Consider the following 23,147-nt stretch of genomic DNA (forward strand, 5'->3'; position numbering starts at 1 on the left):
TTGTGAGCTTGCTTTCTGACAGAAGCTGACATAAGTATTTTAATGCATTAACTAATTTCCTGTTTATGACCATGATTATAAGGCAGATACCATTATTGTATTCCCATTTTATAAATGGGAAAAATGAGGCAGAGGAAGTTCACGTAATTTCTTCAAGTTTCCAGGACAAATGTAATGGAGCTAGGATTTGAATCTAGGCAGTGTGTTTTAAGTCCTCTTTCTTAATCACTATTTAATTTTGCACCCTGGCTGGAAACATGCCTGAAACATGAAAATACTTTGGAGAAAATGGGTAAGAAAATGTGATGTATTTTATGTCCACATCAAAAAATTTATCATCTAATTTTCTATGATTTTGTGCAGTTCATTTATTGTGTCTTTCGTTTTAGTTTTAACCCCCACAAAGTCCTCAGGCTCCTTGAGAGCAAGTGCCATCTAGTATTTCTTTGGCATGCCCCCAAACAGTATAACAAGTTCTCAAGAAATGACCTATTATTTGATAAAAAGAAATAACATATGAACCTCTTCCTCATTGTTTCATAGTTTTCAGCGTTAGAAGATGTATTAACCTTACATTTTTCAGCCTCATTGCTGCAAGTATAAAATCCTTCTAGAATATCCCTGAAAATGGATCATCTATTCTCAGCAGGAACTTCTTCATTGACAGGGAAACATGGATTTCTGCCCAAATCTTTTATAATGTATCATAAAAAGAGAGGTTCTGTGAGGTTGCTCTTTTGCCTTTAGATCCATTCCTACCCATTTCCTGATCTATTCTGCATCTCAGGGGCTGAATGTGCAACTACATTTTCAGGGCTTCTCCTTTGTCCACTGGATGTTGGATAGTCTTGCTTCTAAGATATACAAGCAGGAGACTGGAGAGTGAGAAGAAGAAAAAGCCTAGAGGTTTAAGTTAACCTATGCCGGGAGTGGTCCTTGCTGTCACTGTATTTTTCTCCAGAAACCCTGGTGTGTGAAATCGGTTTAACATCTTTCCCTCTCTGTGTTTCAACAGTGTCAAGAAGTCACATCTCCTGTTTATTTATGAATTTCTTCATCATCTTCTTCTTGGCTTTTCATCTCTTCTATCACCTATGTAATTCATTGCCTGAGTGTATCTCCCCTTGCTTAAAACACTTATGTTGATTTTATTCTCTTATTGGACTCAGACTGATGCAAGACATAAGACAGATACACAGCACTTAATCAACACACTCAGTTTTTGTCGTGTAGATGTGGCACTAGTATCATTCCTGATGTGCTTTTTTCTATCTTCTTCATTTACTTATCTGTGTAGCATCAGCAATAAAACTCCATTCTGAAACAGGTAATGTGTTGACACACATTTTTTTTATAGTCAAATAACCTCCTTCCTCCTACTGCTTACATTTACTGTGTCACCAACCAACCACCATATGTTCTAAGAAGAAAAAGAAACCAAGTTTATGAGACTAAACTTCCCCTGAGGTGCAGAATCAAGGAGGGACTGGGTTGGGGGGTGGATCTAAAAGCAAATGAGCAACCTAACAGAACCTCTCTTTTTATGATACATTATAGAAGATTTGCACAACATCCGTGTTCCCCTGTCAATGGAGTGATTCCTATTTGTTTGCCACCAGTATGTTTTTGGTGGCAAAAAAAAAAAAAAAAAAAAAAAGGATCCGCAAGAAATGTAAGTTTTTAGGGCAATTACTTCTGAAAATAAATGTCCCCCAGAGGACCTGCTTTATCTTGCAGTATTCTAGGATTGTCATCTACTGAAAAGAAAAGGATGGTATCTTACATGCCTGCCAACTAAAAGGCAGTAGAGCAACTTCTTTACCTTTCAAAAGCAGTGACTAAGGGGGCCAAGACTGTGCTGTCATCCATCAGTGTGCAGGAGAGAAATATCCATAGGAAGCTTTACAGGATCCAGGAATTGCTTAATTATAATTCATCTCCTGATTTCTAGTATGTAACCACAGAACCCACAAAACATTTGCTTGTATAATTTCTGATATGGAAAACATAAATACAGAGGTTCCATTTCTGCAATTAAATGGAAAAAAAAAATGTATAGTGTTATCTTCCTCTTTCCTCCCTTACTGCTGTTTCCATATGAGTAGATTTTGAATGTTAAAGGATTAAAGTGTGGCAGAAGAACTGTTAGCCAGTTTTCTCTTGCTATGACAAAATACCTGAGAAAATCAACTTAAAGGGGGACAGGTTTCATTTTTGCCTTGTGTTTTTGGAGGTTTCATTCCATTGGTCACTTGGCTCCAGAGTTCCTAGGCATGTGGTAAGACAAAGCATCATGATGGTTTTTCCTTTGTGTTGACCTCACTTATTTTAATTAACCTTATCAAAAATATCTATTGAGTCTCTGGATGGGTACAAATATTTAGGTTTTGAGGACAATCTAAAATTTTACTTCCTAGTTACCCATCACCTATTAAAAAAAAGATAAACTTCTTATTATGTAGAATTCCTTATGATTTGCTTTTGCTCTCATTTAGTTTCATCTGGTTTCTGTCATATGAATGACTCATCTTCTTTGAATAGGAAAGTTAGTCACTCTTTTCTTTGTATTCACACAGCACCTGAAACAGACTTCTATTCTAGCCTTTCTCACACCAAATTGTAACCATTTATATACCTTTTGTCTCCTTAACTTGAAACAGAGTTCCTTTGTAACAGATCCTGATTCTATTCATCCCTGCATTCCTAGCACCACGGACAGTTCCAGATATACAGTAAGCTCTTGATCATTGTTGACTCCTTGAGAGAGGGCATGAATGAAGTAGCATGCTTGATGCTGAAGGCTGGTGGGAGAGGTCAAAGACAAAGGCAAAGGTAATGTTAAGACCCCTGTGTCCAAGAAAAACAAGGTCTCTGAAAGTGCCAACTGCCAATACGATTCAGATAGGGTTAATGGCAAAGGAACAACTTCATGCGATATTAGTCAAAGTTCTATTCTGGGGAAAAAAAAAAAAAAAGGAATGCAATATGTTAATGTTTCTTACATATTAGTTTCCATTAGCCACTTAAAAAGAAAAGCCATACAGACTATATCAGAGCTTGATTACAGGTGTTTATTTAAAATATAGGAAAATCAGAGATGATTTTGTTCTGGGAAGCTAAGACCTGGATAGAAGAATGGTTTGATTTTCAAGTGTGATTAAATTAAATTTCCCTGAACAGGATAAAGAAATTGAGCCAGTAAGAATTCATCTTATTTAGACTGAATCTAATGAAAGAATAAGACAATAAAATAAACAAAAAACCAAAAAAATCCCTGCTTTGCTGAAACAAACCTATGGACGTGAGTGAGGGAGAAGGAGGCCAACTTACGTGAATTGAAACTTGTGTAGGAGCTAATCTGCTCCACAGGGTGGCTGCCACAATTGACTTTCTCTTATTTTCTCAGAATGACACACAAATCTAGATCTAATATTCTGACCAACATCCTGCCCAACCTTTTCTCTCCTGTGGCAAATATGGAACCCAACCAAATATATATCATGTTGAAATATACCTAGAGACTATATGTACTTAGCACCATTCTATGTTCACAAGTATCACAGCTTTTAAATGTATAGGATAAAGGACCAGATCTGTTAATTAACATGCCTAAGTGGTGGATAATTGAAATAAGCTACTAATGTTGCTGGGGTTGTGGCTTAGTGGTAGAGCGCTCACCTAGCACATGTGAGGCGCTGGGTTGGATCCTCAGCATCACATAAAAATAAATAAATAAAATAAAGGTATTATGTCCAACTACAAATAAAAATATATATTATTTTTTTAAATACCATCAAGAGTATTTACCACATAATGATAATTTGACACTAAATTTGTATGCAAATCTTAAAAAAAAGAAATAGGCTACTCTTTAATATGGCAAGCTTAGAGATACTATATCTATCAAAGGCACAAATAAGACATAAAACAAATAATCTTAGGCTGGATAACTTTAGGCTGTGATATTGTGGAACAAGTCAATTTTTAGCTATATCCTCAGGAGTGACACACAAATCTAGATCTAATATTCTGAGAGATTGGAGGGGGAAATTCTAGCAAAGAGCAACTATGTAGAGGTCAGATCATAAGAGTATGGTTGAGTTGGTGTCTACATTGACTTTGGTAGGATAAGTTGGTTTGTAAAAAGGAACAAGGCATTCAAATATCACTTGAAAGCTGAAGAAAGTGTAGAGGACCAAAATGCAATTTGGTGAACAAACCTGTAGGGAGGTGACCTCTCCCAAAGAGAATCACCATGTTTATCATACTGTTGAGTAAGAAATGGATACAGTGATTTTTGAAGGATTTTTTTCCCTGTGGTCCTCTAAGTTTTAAAAGTTTGGTCTAATTATGGTTTTGGCTCTATTACTCCCTTTGCTTACTGATTGGGCTTTGGTGTTATAAATTCTGGATAACTAACACAAATAAACCTCTTCCAAAAGGCAGATTAGAACCTTTTCATTGACCAGAACCGACTGAAACTTTTTGTTCTCTTCTCAAAAACTGGGAAGACTGACAGCATATACGATGTTCATGAATTTACAAATGCTCCCTTGAAATTGCAGTCTCCTGCAGGTCCATGGTTTCCCTGAAAATGTTACTGTTTCTAACAACCTAGTCAAATGGCTTAATTGTTCTTCCATTTGACAGATTCACTCTGTTTTGATTTTATGAGGCAATAAATGTTTCCTACTAGCTGGATTTACTCAGCACATTTAGATGAACTATTTATTACTAAGTATATAATATGTGGTAGAAATAAAAAAACACAAATTTATCTCAAGATATAAAATAAAAATGATTTTTTAAAAAACTCACTGCAGTATTCCCCTTCTAATAATCACCTCTTAAAACTATTTTTCAATTCCTCATACGTGGGAGGAATCTGTGTTGTGCATCAAGGTGCATGTGTGTGTTGTGGGTTGTGTATTAAAGTCCTGGTAAATATAATTATGAATGCATCAAAGGCAATTAAGCTACGTGATTTTGATTAGGTATATTGTCAAACTGTATTAACAGCTGGCAGTATGGGGGAAAAATCCTCCAACTACTCAAGGTTTAATTTACTGTACAACATTACTGCTATTCTCTGAAGCTGACAAATCATTTTGAATAAGGCATTATATTTCATTACATAAAACTCTATTCTTTTCTCAATACACAGTGCATTTCAACTAACACTGCACACAATAATGAAGGCTAGCAGGCACATGTGCATTGAATTTTATAATTATTCTCCTTGTTATTTGCATAAACACATTGCACAGCTACAGAGTCAGGCCTTCCCGTGATCCCAGTACCTTGGCATCACTCAGAAACCAGTTTCCACCTTTGTGGCTCTGATTTCCTTTAGACCATAATAGCACATGTCTTTGGTCTAGGCAATTGCACAACCAGCAGGGGGAAGAACACTTAGCAGATTTCCTGGCTCAAAACAGACATTCAATGCTTGGCTATACAGAACTAAGGTGAGCAACCTAGAGGGTAAGCAGATTCTGACCTAGAATGAAACTCACGGTTGGTGTCTTAGATTCACCAGGGTCAACCTTGTGCACTCTCAGGCTCCATGATTGGCTTCCAGTCCTCCTGACAACCAACTCGCTCTGGGACTATACTCTGATCCCTGAAAAATCTCCTCCCTGATGTCACTCAGCTTCCTGCACACACTCTGCTTGCTGGTAGACTCTCCTTTGGAACTACACCCCTGCTCTCTGATAACATTCTGCTTCTCGAATGCAAGCGGATTCCTGGCTTCTCAGCTCAGTGACCAAACTCTGACTTTCTTCGGCACCCCCACTACACTCCATTCCCTGAGCACATTCTATTTCTGACTACACTCTGCTGCATGACTACATTTAGCTTCCTGACTGCACCCATCTCCCTGCCTACACCCAACTCCCTGTCTACACCCATCTCCCCACCCACACTCTCTTCCTACTACACCCTACTCCCTTATCATACTTTGTTTCCTCACTGCACTATCTTCTATGACTATGGTAGTTATCCTGAGTACACTCTGCTCCCCGACTACATTCTGTTCCCAGTTACCCCTTCTTGTGACTGTACCCAGCTTCCTGACTACAGTCTTTTCCACAGCTACCCTCAGCTCCATGACTGAAATCTCTCCATTGTTGACACTAATCTCTGACTATTCCCTTCCTCCTGAGTAGAGCCCTTTGTTGCCTGACCACACCCGGCTCCCTGAACACCCACATCTATTTAGCTGCTGCTCTGTGAACACACAGTTTCTCACCGCTGCACTTGCTCAGTGATTGTACTCTCTTTCCTTAGCACTCTTGGCATTCTGCCAACAACACATCCACTGCCTTCCTGGTTTTACCCACCTTGCTTATATTGTTGGACCTTTTTTTTTTTTTTTGGTACTGGGGATTGAACCCAGAGTTGCTTAACCACTATGCCACATTTCCAGCCCTTTTTATTTTTTTATTTTGAAACAGGGTCTCCTTGAGTTATGTAAGGCCTCACTAGATTGCTGAGGCTGCCTTTGAACTTGTGATTTTCCTACTTCAACCTCCTGAGTCGCTGAGATTACAGGCATAAGACAGCGCACCTGGCTTGGACATCATGATTGACTTTACCCTCAATTGAACCTCAAACTAATTTTTTTTTGGAGGGTACCAGGGATTGAACTCAGGGGCACTCAAGCACTGAGCCATAATCCCAGCCCTATTTTGTATTTTATTTAGAGACAGGGTCTCAATTAATTGCTTATTGCCTAGCCATTGCTGATGCTGGCTTTGAACTCACTATTCTTCTGCCTCAGCCTCCTGAGCTGCTGGGAGTATAGGCATGCACCACTGCACCTGGCTTATACTGATTTTTCATGTTCTCTTTGGTAGCATATTTGATGCCCACTTTATCTAGAGCAGTGGTGGGCAAATAGTAAATATTTGGTTTGCAAGGGTCGTGATGTCTCTGTGGTAACACCTCATTTCTGAAGTTGTCATAGGAGAGCATCTATAGACAACAGGAAAGCAAATGTGTGTGGTTGTGACCCAATAAAACTATTCTTACAAAGTCAGGTAGGAGATAGGATTTGTCCCACAGACTCCAAACTGCCAACCCCTGATCTAGAATATATTCTAACTTCTGGTTGGAAGTTAGTATATCTTTACCACCATTTTTACCATTTCAACTGAAAATTAACATTTTATGATACTTTACTTAGGCAGATCAATAAACTATATAGATTTAAGAGAGAAAGAAGTAGGATCTTATAATAACCTATAAGTCCTCTTTTTTCAGATAAAGGAAATTAAGCCATAGTTAATTTTCCAATCAATCCTTTTGTTTCCTAGAATAAATGTTATGTTAGAAGAAATATATTTTCCCAGACTCAGAGGAAAAACTTGAAACACCCAATAGTCTAGGCATGAGACCCCCCCCCCCTTTGTAAGTAACTAGCATTTGCAATGTGAGATCACTTTGGTCACAGAAGGTCACTATGGCCTCTTCAGACCTCTCCCATCCCTTGTCAATACCTGTAATTTCAGTGCCTATTTTATTCCTATAAGAATTGCTTAGACTCCACAAGGGAAACACAACCACAAGTTACCTAACTCTCAATGTGAATGTATTTCACAGCCTTTGTGGCTATAAGATCTTGATGAATGAAATGAGGAAAGAATATAAGAATACTTAGTGTTCTTAGACACTTAAAAAGATATGTGGTTCAAACAATGCCTCTAAGCAGGGGCTTGCATCAGATGCAGGTTTTGAACAAACTACTGAATTTATCCCCTAGTGCCATGTTTCCGAGCTATAAAATCTTAAGCAGTGTATTCAATTTTCTGTGCCTTAATTTCTGCACCTGTAACGTGGCACTGCAATGGTGTAATAGGGCTGGATACAGAGTAAGACCCTGACAAATTTAAGTGATTGTAACTCTCTAGGTCCTATGGGCTGTTAGCAACTCTCACAAAAAGGTTATACATAAATGTGGAATTTATATAATAATGATGCTTTGCAATTTCTGGAGAGTTTACAGTTGCAAAATTTTGTGCTAAAAGGTTCAAATATAATCACTATACAATTCTAGGGGAGCAGGTAGTATTAGCCCCAATATACAGATGAGAAGTTTTGAACCTTTGCAAATTTAGGTGATTTTAATTAGTCCATTCAATTCTTTAGGGATGGAATCAGGTGTTCTGATCATGAAATGCAACTACCTCAGAGGACCAGTTATGTAAATCACACCTAATGGCTTTGGGGGAAGAAGAGCTCTCAAAATGTTCGACTTTTGGGCCAAGGGAACTCAACTTTAATTATTTCTAAATGACTAGAAATTTTGAGCTTTTTCTTGAGTGTTAGCCTGGCATGGCAAAGCTCATAATTTTCAAAAACACTTTTTTTTTTTTTTAGTACTGGGGATTGATCTCAGGGGCACTCAACCACTGAGCCACATCCCCAGCCCTTTTTTGTATTTTATTTAGAGACAGGGTCTCACTGAGTTGCTTACTGCCTCGCCATTGCTGAGGCTGGCTTTGAACCCAGGATCCTCCTGCCTCTCTTTTTTAATTAGCCTTTTAATATTTGGAATACCTCTACGCAAGTAAAACCCCTTTATTTGACAATTCAAAGAAAATATAAAATGCATGTGATCTTGGCAGATAGTATGGTATGGTTTGGCTCCTACTTAAATTTCCAATATCAGGTGGAGCTTTTTCTCCTCTGTGGCTGTTGATTGAAGCTTGAAGGTCTCAGTTTCTAAGACTTGTCTTGTTCTCTACGACTCCTAGGTCTTTCAGGAGCATTTCAGTCTACTTGAAAGCAAACTATTATTCTCTTGCAGATGACATTAACACTTAGTGTCACAGTCTGTCAATCCTTTTCTTAAGAAAGTCCTTTATATACCCTGACTACAGTTAAGTTCCCTACTTCTATGATCACAAAGAATCAGTTATTATAATTACTTAGATATCTATTTGAAAATATCTATTTAATGTCTTTCTTCCTCAATAACACGGAAGTTCAGCAGAGGCAGAAGCTATGTCTTCATGCTGGGCTCTTACCAAACTCTTATTTAATGTTAGCTTGAGTTATGTCTTAATAAGCTGCAAATACCTGATAACAGATCTTCTCCTGAGTGAATCCGATAAGAGAGTGAGAGGAAAGAGAACAATGGTGCTACCAAACTAGACTGAGTCACTGCAAGAGGGCTCAGTAAGAGGAAAAGTCACAGAAGAGGACCATTTTCCAGGTTGAAGAAAAAAAATGCATTTACTACCTCAATTTCCATCCTAAGTAGACCACCGTGGATTCTCCTCTTTTTCTTCATAATATGCCATTGTGAAATAGGAATATGACTGGAAGATATCAATCCAAATGATTGAGTAATGGCTATCACTCATGGGAAGTACCAGAAAAGAATAAAAGAGAGAATGCCTGAGAAGGCCAAGTTATTCTAAGGATTATGGAACAGTGGTCCAGGTGATAGGACAGTGGAGACAGTGGGTGGAGTTGTGCTTTACACAATTAATGGGACACCACTTTCACATATTTGCTGCTGCCTGTCCCAATGGGCTTTTAGATATCCTTTGTTTGAATAATAATAATGATAATAATAATAACAACAACAACAACAACAACAACCATTTATTATTTTAGCTGAGCACCTTCTCATCTTGAACAAAATCAGAAATCTTAGCAGAGAAAAAAGTGGGTTCATAGATGTCAGGTAGGCAAAGAGTAGTGTCTGGTTTGTTTTAATCTAGGACTGTAGCTCCTGATTTCTGGAAGGAGACAGGTTTGAAACTTTGTGCAAACTAGCTATTCTTTGGATATATTTCCTAACCTAGCTAAATGTAAGCATAGGTCTGTCATTTAACCATCATGCAACTTTGTTAGTTTTTAAAGTATTTTTTAAAAAATGGACAGAGGTAGAATGGAAAAGAACAAAAGGAAGATTCTCTGTTTGAATAAGATTTTGAACTGGATCATAAAATAAAAAAGTCTTGAAGACTCAATGGCTAGAATAAAAGAATAACATTTAATTTTGAAAATAGTAGAAGAACTATCTAGGTGTGGGTGGATAAGAAGGAGCATGCATTTAGATGTTGGCTCAGTAATAATTATGTATAATATTAGACTACTTTAGTACAACAGAACCTGCAGAGACTGGATTCACTGAATAACAACATCTAATTATATCAACAGGGATATCGCTATACTTTACAGAATGGGCTTCTTCCATGAAAAGTTCTTTGTGCCATTCTCAAGTAGCAATCCCCTTAAGAGATACATGCACTTTCTCTTTCATAAGAGACCTAAGAGCAATTGAGTCATCCAAAGGGAGTGAATTTAGTCTTTTATTTTGTTTGAATGACTTAATAATTCAGATTTTTTTCTCAGGGAGAAAAGTATCCAGCATGAATGGAAAGTGAAGTTCTTTTATATGTGATAATGATTTCAATAAACCAGAACTTTTCTAATGAAATACTTCCTTTATGGTTTGGATATGAGATGTCCCCCTCCAACTCCTGTGTCAATATTCAGAGGTAAAATGATTAGATTATGAATGTTACCTAATGAGTCGATCTGAGTTTGAATGGACTAACTGGGTGGTAACTGTAGGCATGTGTGGTGTGGTTGGAGAAGTTGGGTCACTGGGGCCATGCTGTGGAAAGGTTCATCTTCCCTGTGGTCTGTTTCTCTCTCTCTCAACCTCTTTGTCACTATGAACAGAGAAGTGCTCCTCTACCAACACTTCCACCATGATGTTCTCCCTCTTCTGGAGATGTAAGCCATCGATTCAGCTGGTCATGGACAGACCCTCTGAAACCATGAGCCAAAGTAAACATTTCCTCTTCTAAGTGGTTCTTGTGGGGTATTCTGGTTACAGTGAGAAAAAGTTGACTAATACATCCTTTTTTGAGTTAATTTATTTCCATTAAATTATGAGCTTTTGGATACTTCATGATGCAGTTAGAAAATCCAGATTAAATAAGTTTAATGAGTGTGGAAAAACCTCTATCTGAATATATCTTGGGTGCCTTTGTAACTAATTCTTCTTCAGATTATCTCTTTATCTCTGTTTTCTCTTTATCTTATGCCCTAAGAAGCAACCAAAACAGGAACATGGAACTTAGTATTAACTAAAGAAAATTATTTGGCATCTCTGAAGTTCCATTTTCTTATCCACAATATTGAAATAAGACTTGCCTCACTGGTTTGAAAGGATGACTAGCAAAGTCATTACAAGAAAAATGTCTGAGTCTGGCATACCATAGATCCTCAGTAAAGTTAATTTTCAATCTCAACTCTCCTCTGTCCTTCACCTCTACTCCTTTCCTTCTTTTCTCTGTGAGTGCAAACTGTCAAGTTTTCCCTCTCAAATTTGGTAGACTTTATTTCTTCATTCCATCTTTTTGAGGCTGTCCCTTTGCCTTTTTCACCCAGTGACATCTTGAAAACTATTGTTCAATTCAGCCATGACCTGGGGGTTGAATTTGAGTAAGTGATTAAGATTCAAGATAATCTCACATGGGAATATAGGAATGAAAACTTTCACGAACATTAGACTTTCAAGAATGCATTAAAACCAATCTAGCAGAAAATGACTTGCTGGCAGGTAGTCAAAGAATCCTAAGGAGGATCATATGTCTCATACTCATGCTAGCTGGGTCAATTTTACCCACATTGTGGTGTAAACACAGAGAGAGGCCATTTTCCATGTAGGGGCATAGCCTATGGCTGTTCTAAATGGGAAACACTCAGTTTCCATCCAGAAAGAAATAAAGAACATTTAAGGTTAGAATTATCTACCATCTCAACTAGGCTGACACAAATGAAAGCAGGACTATAAGGCTTGATTGATCTTAACAAGATAAGATCATTGAAAATTTAACATACACACGCACACATACACACACACACACACTGAATGCTTGAGTCATGTCCTTACCTTTCACTATACTAGAAAATTCTATCTCACAGGATCCATCAAAAAAAATCTTCTTTGTATTCATTCATTCAGTGAATAATTATCAAGCATCTTTTATGCTTCAGGTACTATGATTGATTAATAGAAATAAAGTAGTAAGGAAAATAGACACTTCCCTCCAACACTTATGTTTAACAAAAACATTCAGAATGATAATCATTATTATGTCTGTTTTGTCTAGTGTTTCAGTACACTCCTAGGTTGAATCCTTGACACACACATTTACCTTTGTCTGGTAACAAGCTCTATCCACTAGAGAAGTGGCTAAGCCTCTCTGGGTCAACTGTAGTATTCCTTTTCCCTAGCTATAGTGATTCATCCAGAGTTGGCTATTGGATTCAAACTGGCCCAGAGATATTTCTTCCTCTGGGTTTTTCTATGTGGAGTGGGAAAGAGACCTACAAATTTCTGTCTATCATGATGCTCCCCAGATAAAGAAAGTTCATTTGAAGAAAGCAAGAAGAAAGAAAGTCAAGTGAAGGCAGACATAAGTTAATTACAAATGGTAGAGAGAAGAAATAAATCCTACTGGTTTTATCCTTGTTACTAGATACCAAACACCTGCTTTCCATATTCTCTCTTAGATTGGGGACAATGCCTATTGTGCAATCCATATTCACACTGTATAATCTCATTGATCATATGTCTATCCCTTGTAATTAAAAGTATTTTTATTATGAAGAAATAAATATAAAGTCAGGATTATAAATTGTGTTCCATGTTTTAAAGAAATATCTGATCCAGGAGAGCATAAAAACAGAGGGAGATTTTTTACCTAAATTAGCAGGAGAAGGAAATGCATTGAGATTAAAATTTGAAGGATGAGCCTATGGTAACTAGAAAAGAAGTGGGGAGAGGGTAAAATTAAACCAAATGACCTGGTAGTCACAATAGACAATATGGTTGAGTTCCTAAGCAAAGGCCAGGGTGACTGAGACACTGATCTGCAGACTTGATGAGCAAAGTCAGAACACATAGAGAGAGTCTCGTAGTCCTGTCTTCTCCTGACCAGGGTGATAAACACGAAACACTTCCTCAGATATGTATCACAACTTTAATTTGAATGTAATTTTTACCAAACATATGGAGAAACTAAGTGAATCTCTGATCCTATGAATAATTACAAATAAAATAAAATGCAAGTAAAAAATAATAGTACAGAAAATTTTTTTTTTCTATATATGTGATCATTAGAGCTGAAAGAATGGTACTATAGTCCATGAAATTTCGTTAGGGTAGGAGATTTTATCCTTCAGGAAAATGGGGAATTATATTGCCTTAATTTAGTTTGGAAATAAAAATATCTGAGCAGTGTCTAGACATTCCTAAAGGTATCGATAGATCCAAAAATCCAAAAAAAGAAAGTTTTCTTTTTGTATTTTTAAAGATGGGAGGGCAAAAGGGGGCAATTGAGTAGATGGTACTTGAAATACTCAAGTCTCTTCACAGGTATATAGATTTCTTTTTTTTAAATTTCAGAGGAATATGGTTACAGTCATGCACCAGAGGGAATAGACATTAGTGGTAATATAATGGGAATAGATATATCTAGAAAGAAAAATAAACATTAAACAGCAGTATTATGTAAAATTTTTAAGACAAAATCATAAACCTAAACCCACTTATTGTATTTTATTGCCTAGAAAAAGTCATCATTGCTTATAAAAACATGGCTTCATATAAAAGCAGGAGTCATTTTAAAAATATTTTACCAATAACTTGCAGAAAAGAAGATTTAAAAAATTATAGCGATGACATTTCATTAGAAGGTGTAGCGATGTATGTCATTTCAAGGTACAGGAAATCTCCCTCATTTTGGCTCAGCCTGTTTCTATCAGTGGGAAATGATTGACTAGCTCAGCCTTGAGACTAGCTCTAGCATGTTAAATTAAGGAGCTTCTCTAATTATTATTGTTATCCATATTCCTAACACAGTTTATTAACTGCATATTTCTAGGTTTAATGTCTATATTTAGTACTGTAATATTCTTTATTAAACACTTCTTTTAGTTTAGAAAATGAACATGCTGATAAACCGTAGTTGGTAGGATTGTTCTAGTCCATTCTCCTCAATTATTTATGAACTGAATTTTTAGAGTCACTTAAGAAATGGAAGAATCAAGGAAGCTTAGGTTTGGTTGGGGCAGAAAGAAATGAAAGCAAAAAAAAGAAAACCTGCCTCTTAAATGAGGATGACCTGCTTCCTTCAAAGTCCTTGTGAATATTGCTAAGTGTTGCTAATTCAAAACACATTTTAGCGCCTAAAAGCTTTAACTAGATGTTTAGTGCATTCCACTAAGTACCATAACAATTCAAATTTTGTAAGTTATGACCTGTGAGATACTTGTAGTTGAACATGGCTTTTCTTCTGAGAGGTCTATGAGTTTCTTAATCCTCCAGTCTCTTTCTACCTCTTCAGTTTCATTCTTATTGGCCTTCATGCCATAGCCACTTACTTTCAGAATTTCAAATATCCTCAAGATTCTTTGACTTTCAGGGCTTCCAAAATTTTTTTTTCTGACTTATCATACACTTTCTCTTCTCATGTTCTCTTGCTTAAGTTCTGTTCTCCGTTACAGACTCAACAACAATCTTTTTCAGGAAACTGTATTTGATTTCACCAGGTTGGGTTAGATGATACCATCTATATAATCTTCTAACACTTTGTGCTTACCCCAATGCATCCCTAGGTACTGTAATTAAACAATTATTTGTAAATCCTCTGCCTATAATGCATACAATGAATACCCACTAAAATTCATTGATAAATAGAACTTGATATACTCAAGTGATAAAACTATCAACCAGGATATTAGGCATTTACCTATTCCTTAATAAAACTATAAAAATAGATCTAATATACTTATAACAAAATAGCTCACAATAACTTGACCCTTAAAATTCCTACTTAGTTATCTCTAAACCAGATATTTCTTTTTCTATCTCTATTTGTAATATTGGTATCTTTTAAAGGTACTCTGTCATAAATTCTTTGAGATGATTATATTAATACTGAACTTATTTAATTCATCTATTTATCAGCTCATATTAATTTAATATATTTTTTTTCTCCTGAATTAGCACCAGGTCCATAATTTGGAAAATGTTCTTGATGATGTTATTCTCCACTAAATCAACAATTCATTTCTGAAAAATGGTAGCCCATCCTATACTTCTCAATTAATTGTCTATGGTATATATTGTTCACAACAAATTATATTTATAATCCTAAATTTTGGGTTTGGAAGACTGGCAGCCATTTTATCTGGACAGAATTTATAATTCAAGTTCATCTAATCATTAACTTCAACTCTCAGGATCACTTACCCTCACTATCTCATAGCTCAGCTTGGCTTAGGACAAAGGGTGTGGAGCAAACATGGAAAAATTCATTGGTGTGCAAGACATGGGCAGGAGGAGTTGACTCTTCCCTTCTTCTTCAAGTCTGATTTTTTTCAAATAATATATTATTTTTAAAATTTATTATTTATTTTTTCATTGACACAGTATTTCAAGTGTTTGTGTGACATTTTGATTCATGTATCTATTGAGTAGTGACAATTGCTCCAGAGAAGCAGGTACTGCTTCTACTTCCTAGGTCTCTTCAACAGTTAGTGATTGAACGACTATTTGAAAAAAAAATAAATTTCTGTTTCTTAGTATGATTTCAATTTATGAAATTTAGGTTTTTGTAGTTGCCATTTAACCATTTTTTTCCCATTTTTACCTTGATGTTTTTTAAATTTTTTCGAGTGCTCTAATCCCTGCTTGTTAATTGATTGGAAGAAGTTAGTAAAACATAAATTAAGTTTTAGTATAGCAAAATCAACTAGAATTTCTGTACAATTTAGGAAAAATTATTACTTAAAATGATTAGTTATGATTATAATTATAAAAATATAAATTTATAAAAATAAGCACTACTCCCATTTTGTGGGAGAATCAAACCAAGGGCCTTAAGCATGTTAAGCTGTGTCTCAGGACCTTCTTTTTCCTTCTGATTTTACTATAGCTCCTTGAATGTTGGTTTAAGGGTTGCTTTTCCACCTAGAAAGATACAAATTACGCTAGGCAGTCATAGGGGACAAAACTTGTGAAATGTTACACAATAAGGAGTTGTTATAAGTGGAAAAAGATGCCATGAAGCTTTGATAAAGATCAATCAGTTGGCACACTACTAATATATTAGAATATTACAATTTTTACATGGTGAAAGCCAATTTTCCTTTAATTAGGTTATAAAAAAATGAACAATGAAATTCTGGAGTCTTAGTTATTTGCTAGCTTTGTGACTCTGGAAGTCACTTAAGTTCTTTGATCAATGGTTTTTCTATCTATGAAATGGAAATAATAAATCTATACAGGTTGGATGTGGGCATTAATTTCAATATATGAAGTTCTTCAAGAGTGCTTAGGACATGGACTTCATATATAGTAGCAATTGTCATTACTGGAATCCTAAAGAAGCTTTTACTAAGAGTGTGTTGCTAGGCTGCCTGCATTATAATTACTTAGTGATTTTTTTTTTTTAAAGTTCCTAAGTCACAACTCAGAGATCCAAAGTCAGAGCTTTAGAAGTTAGACCTATGACTTTAAATTTTGAAGAAACATTCCAAATGACTTTTGTGTCTCTTATATCTGGGCAATAATATACTGAAAGTACAACTCTGTTTTAATGAGATGGATAGAATACACGGGGTCTTTGTGCTGAGAAATTACACAATTGACACTTAGTAAATCACATTAGTTTTAAGAATTTCTATAAGATGGTTATAATATACTAACCTACACTATTTTGGAGGTTTGTGTAGTGTTTACTTAAAAAAAAAGTTCTGCTAGTGTTTTTGGCTTTTAATTTATATACTTCCAATGTGTATTTTCAACCTATATACTATATACTTGGTACAATTGTTCCAGGTGCTATAACTAAAATACAAATTCCTTGGCAAAATGTCTGCTAAATATTTTAGACTGCTCTTTCCTGAGACCCAGGAGGCATCAATTTAGTAGAGTTGTCATTTGGAATAGTTATTATCTATCTATCTTGTGGCAGGGAAGTCTTTGTCACCTCATTGGGTGGGAGGAACTCATTTGTGAGGATTGTTCAGAATTATCCAGCATTTTATAGACCCTTTCACAATGAAATCTAGAAAGCAAATTATCCATTAGCACATCTGCACTGGCACTAGGAAAGAATAAACAGTTAAGATTAATGAAATTGTAAGCATTGATTAATCATTCCTTTTGGAGTCATATTTGATTTTTAACAGCCAAGAAGAAGTCTACCATCAACCAATTTAATAAGAGGCTTCTCTCATGCTGGTTTTACTGTTATTATTATTAATTTTCACACCTGTGATTGTTTGCATCAGCTAACTTCAGCTTCAACTGGCTGAGCCCTTAGAGGCAATTGCATGTAGAAGTGCTCAGCTGAATGTACAATTAGCCTATTATCTGAAAACTGCAGTGTGCCGATCATATGTTAATAGAGTTCTGGATGTTTCTCTCCTAAAGCTCATCAAGCCTTAAAGGTTAACAGGGAGTTCAGGAAGTTTCTAACACCATTCCTTTCTATCCAATTAACTTCAGTTTTAAAATATCCAAGGGGATCTAGAGTATTAATTTTAAAGACATTCTAAGTGAAATAGGGTTTTATGAAACCAAACACAGATCAAGTTCATCCTGACCTATTTCCAGCTAAGCAGAATGATCCAAGGGGTTAAGAATCCCAGGTTTTGGTCATGTCAGGATATTAGTACTGATTTTTAAACAGAAATGTTTTGAGTTAAAAATGATCTTTGAAGTTACTTCAAATACGTCTATTAAACTGATCTCTGTTGAACATTTATATGTTATACTTTTCATTTTACAGATGAATTAAAGTTGAAATTCAGAGCAATGAATCATTTACCCAAAGTCTTATAATTAGAATCCCCTACCCCTGCACCCACAGTGGAAGTCCAGATTTTTAACTAATACTCCTTCTGGACTATGTATTTACCTAGGTACGACTTACCTAAGAGATAGAAGAATGTTTGTAAGGTGCCTTTAGTTTGCATAATATTAGAGAAAACCTCTTGGGTTTCTCTGCTCTTCTCTTTAGGATTTACATGAATTTGCTATTGGAATTTGATAATGTGTTAGGAAATAATAAGAATGGCATTCTTTGGTAGTTCCCTAGTACTGTAAAGTACCTGTGCTTTTTTTCTGGAACTCTCCTGGATCCCCTCTAACCCAGGTGATGGTGGGATTTAGGTATTGTATATGTATATTTTATATAGTATCTTCTAGTGGAATAAGTCACATAAGAAAAAGAAAGGTGCATGATGGCTGTATAAATGTGTTCATGGAAATCAGGTGACTATTTCAGGGATGAGGCAGACTGGATGATGACACAGAAGTCTAGCAGAGGTGAGTGTCATTGAAGAAAGGGAAAAGTTAGGATCTGAGAGCTTAGGGCAGTGACTTTGTCTCAGGGAGGAAAAGATTCTGCAACTCTCTGATAATCTAATAAGAGGCTCTGTGGATTAGACAAAGGGGAATGAAGGGGAGAGTGGGGGGATAGGAATAAGAAAGATAGTGGAATGAATCTGACATAACTTTCCTATGTACATATATCAATATACCATCGTGAATCTCCATACTGTGTATATCCATAAGACTGGGAATCCTAATGAGAATAAAATATATTCCATGTTTGTATAAACATATCAAAATAGCTTCTGCACTTCCTGGATCTGCTGAGTCCTGATCCATAGCACATTGAATGACTGTCTGATCCCACCAGGGTGAAGGTGGGCTTAAAGTAAAGAGGAAGACTGTTGAAGCAGGAGTTAAAGTCCTTGTGGAAAACAAAGCAGTGACAAGGATACCAAGTGATAAAGATGCCAAGGATGCCACGGCCAAGGGCTCAGGACTGAGACCCTGTTTTAGTTCACTGGCCTCAGCATTGAAATAGACACAAAGTTTTTGCTGCTGGATTATGAAGAACACAAGGCTCTCTGGGGCCTGATTCATTTACAGCTGCAATCTTGTGATCTGTGGGCCTTGGATAGAAAGCTGACAATGAAGATGGTCCCAGAATCTTTCCCACAGCTGCTCCCTTCCCCTCTCAATGCCAAGTTATTGTTCAGTGGGGTATGACCAGCAGCTCAGAAAATGGAAACCTTGGCCAGTCAACAAAAATTCACGGGAACAGAACCACTGGGCATTGTTTTACCCGACTCCTGGCCACAGAAAGCAGGTAAACAAGCTCATGCCAGTGAATGGACAAAGCCAATGCCCATTGCTCACTGGCTTGAACTGCCAACCTGGAGACAGGCTACTTACTTAAAGTATTTTATCTCTAAGCCAGACTTTCCACATAATGAAAATTGGAATAATAAGAGTGACCATGAAAATTACGGCCTATATTAAGCATTCCATAAATTGAGGATTATAAATAATAAAAATGATAATTATAATGATAATAAATGTTTCAAAAATGAATCCTTAAGACAGGTCGTCTGAAAGTAGAACAAAAGAGTTTATCATTCACTTTTCCTAAGTATGTTCACTCCTTTCCTATTGGCTCCCTAGATCTTTTTCTACTAAATTTTTTCTTCCCACCCAGTAATTCTATTCATCATTATATTTGAGAGGGTGTAGCTATTATTTTAATAGAAGTTATCAGGTTTATTTTCTTATCTTTGAACTGCTACTTTACCTCTTTTTACTTTCTGTTTTAAATACAATCCTAAAATGTGCCATATTTTGTTCTTCCTCGGAGACTTCACACATTACTCTCTAAGTTTGGTCGCCCCCAAGATCTCTGCAGCATTCCATTATATTTTCCGACCTCTGCTCCACCCTTCATAGATCATTGAAATTTTCACTTTTCAAGGAAGACTGCTGGCATTTCCCGCCCAGGTCTTTCTATGTTACATTTTTGGAGCATCCTTTACTTTATCTTGCACAGACCACTCATAGTTTGTAACTGTCCTATGTTTGAGTGACTATCAGATTAATATGAGTTTCCTTCAACCCTGGAAATCCATTAGGGCACACATCATATCTGACTTGCTTAGCTCATTTTATGGTATATAGGGGAACAGAAGACTCCTAGTAAATTATATGTTGAATAATAAAATTTAAAAAGCAAATTCCTCTGAACTGCATTTCTGTGAATGTTTGACTGCTGTTCTGTTTTTAATATAATGTATTATCTTAGCATAGGTTTCCCTGAAAGCAAAGATTTTTTAAAAAGCTTGCGTGCAATTAGGTTTTGTGGATATGAGCTAAAGGAGCAGGTATGAAAAAGTTTGGGAGCATGAACGGAAAAAACAGAAAAACCACTGAAACAATGCTTCACCAGGGTGTAAAGACTGGTATGCTCATACTAGGATTATTTTAGAAATGTAGCTAAAAATTGTCCAAACTTGAAAGAAAAGGAGCATGATTTACCTATTGGCTTTTGACTCTCACTGGCCAGAGTTGGTTACACAGGCATTAACTACTCTGTACTTCCAGGTTGCCCATTAGAAAATTCCAACAAGATGTTCATTGACATGGAAAACTCAGTACAGCATCAAAGAAGCTTCAGGGAAGGAAAAAGAGAAGCATGTGGAGAGGGCAAAAAGCAGTCACACTGAAGCACTCTCAGGTCACAGCTGCACAAAGCCGTCAGGTCTGCATGGAACTTGTTGCTGTATGAATGCAAGAGCAGGGTTGAGGACATGAGTTATACCACATCAATTCTCATCAAACAGAACCCAGTTTAACCTCTGTTGAATTTATCTTTTGCACAACCTTTGATGATTAATATTTGCATTTAATCCATCAGTTGTTCACTTGTAGTGAACATATTCCAAGGTGGTCATAAACAATCGTGTCATGTGAGGAAAAGACAGAAGTCTAATATAAATCAGGATGTATGGTGTTGCTTGGTTTTGTCTTTGTAGAGAAATCTTCATTCTGTCATGAAAAGAAATCTAAGCAGTTCATCACTTCTTGTCCATGGGACATTTTTGCTTAATATCCAACTTCTTGAATTACTAGATTAGGTTGAAAAAAATCAGGGATTTGATACATAATTTTATTCTTTCCTGATATTTTCTTATTAAAATAAATTTTGTCGAACTAACTTTCCCTCTGAGATTTGGTAAAATTCTCTCCCCCTCCCCCCTTTTTTCCTACCGAAATAGTACCCACCAGAGCATTTGACTTATAGATGTTTTCCTGGCAAAAGCAAAACTGTGTAGTCCAAAGAAACATTAGTCTTATGATACTTATGTAGTGTATTTGTGGAAGCCTTCCTCTTTTCTGATGCAAGTGATGTGTGTCAAACTACCAAAAAAAAATCAGTAACAATGTTCAAAGAAAGCCTTCCCAGATGTTCCTACCCCAAAGTGTATGCCTATTATAGTGTTCTTAGAATTATAGTTTGATAAAAAACAACAGTTTCAGTTTCAAATTAAATATTATTTGCCCTAATTGCATGCTTTTAGGCTGAAATTTGCCTCTCTGCAGAACTATCAGCCTATGCAATAGTTTGAATTTTCTGAAAGTTTAAATTTTAAAAGTTTTCTGATCTAATTTTTATTATGTACATGACTTAAAACCAGGCATTGTATGAGCTAATTGGAGTAATAGCCAGTGGGCTGAGACACTTTGGTAAAGGGATATGCCTCCTCTTTAACTCTTCCATAAAACAAACATCTTTTTATTTTTTTCTAATGCATGTACTTTGGATATTTTCCTTTCACAATGAGTTCAAACTGCTTATACAATTTCCCGTTCTGCTTTATTCCTGAGTTATGTTTTAATAATATACCTCTTTTTACAAATTGTTTTGCACATTTATGTTTAGTTAAGCAGATGAAAGCACTAATTAGGTAACTACTCACTGTGTGTAAATTTCTACAGGAACACACACACACATACACACACACACACACACACACACTTGAAAGAAAAACTGAAGAGATGGTTCCTGCCAGTACCATCATATCATATTAAAGAATATAATTAATATTGGGAAGTTAATGGATGAATAGGCTACTGGTTGAATTTGATATGATTAAATATTATATCTGATTAGAAAAAGATACTTGATAGTGTTACAGTGGTAATTCTCCACTCTATAGTAAAAGTGTATGATGTCATGCCTCACCATTCTATGATTACAATCATCTCACTTTAACATTAAGATGTGAATCTCAGTAGCTCAATAGCTCTTTCCAGGAGAAAACTGTGGGTTCTCAGGCTCTCGGCCTCTTTCATAGCTTCCCTTTTGGCTTTAACATCTTTGGGAGCCCACAAGGGCATCTCAATGGTGATGACTAAGATGCTTACCACCACATCTCTTGGCCATTACTTAAACTTGCTGTAGGCTCCTGAATTGAAGAGCTTACTTTTTTATTCTATCAAAAAGAATATAGAACCCCAGTGCCCCTCATGTTTAGACAATCTCAAGATACATGTAATTGGTGTGCTAAAAGATGAGGGTGGAGAGAAAATATTGGAATAAATGACGGCCACACTGCCTCCAAAATATGATGAACAAAACAAACCTGTAGTTCTAAGATGCTCAGTGAACCCTAAGATATTTGAAGGAAATGACATCGAGATGTGTCATAATCAAATATGTCAAAGCCAGTGATAAAGAGAAAGATCTTAAAGATCAGCCCAGAAAAAAGTCCCGTTATATAGAGAAGACCAAATATAAGGAAAATATTTTACTCAGCTTTGCATGCTGTGACTAAAAGACCCAAAAAACACAACATAGAGGAGAAAAGGCTTATTTTGGTTCATGGTTTCAGAGGGTCAGCCCATGTTTGTTTGACTCCATAATTCTGGTGACACTATCAAGGTGAGACAGAATGGATCAAGGGTGTGGCAGAGGAAAGTAGCTCAGGGCATGGCAACCAGGAAGCAGAAAAAGAGCTTCACTCACTATGTAAACTCAAAGTCATGTCCCCAGTGAACTACTTCCTCCAACAACACTTTACCTGCCTATAGTTAATACCCAGGTAATACATCAGAGGATCAATCCACTAATTAGGTTACAAGTCTCATAATCTAATCATATCACTTCTGAATATTTTTACATTGTCTCATACATTACGTTTTGAGGGATACCTCAAATTAAACCATAACAGATTGTTGGAAAAGATGCAATTAAAATGCAAAAAATTTTGGAGAAGTA

The sequence above is a fragment of the Marmota flaviventris genome, chromosome 14 (assembly GCF_047511675.1).
Source record: "Marmota flaviventris isolate mMarFla1 chromosome 14, mMarFla1.hap1, whole genome shotgun sequence".
In the NCBI taxonomy this organism is placed as follows: domain Eukaryota; kingdom Metazoa; phylum Chordata; class Mammalia; order Rodentia; family Sciuridae; genus Marmota; species Marmota flaviventris.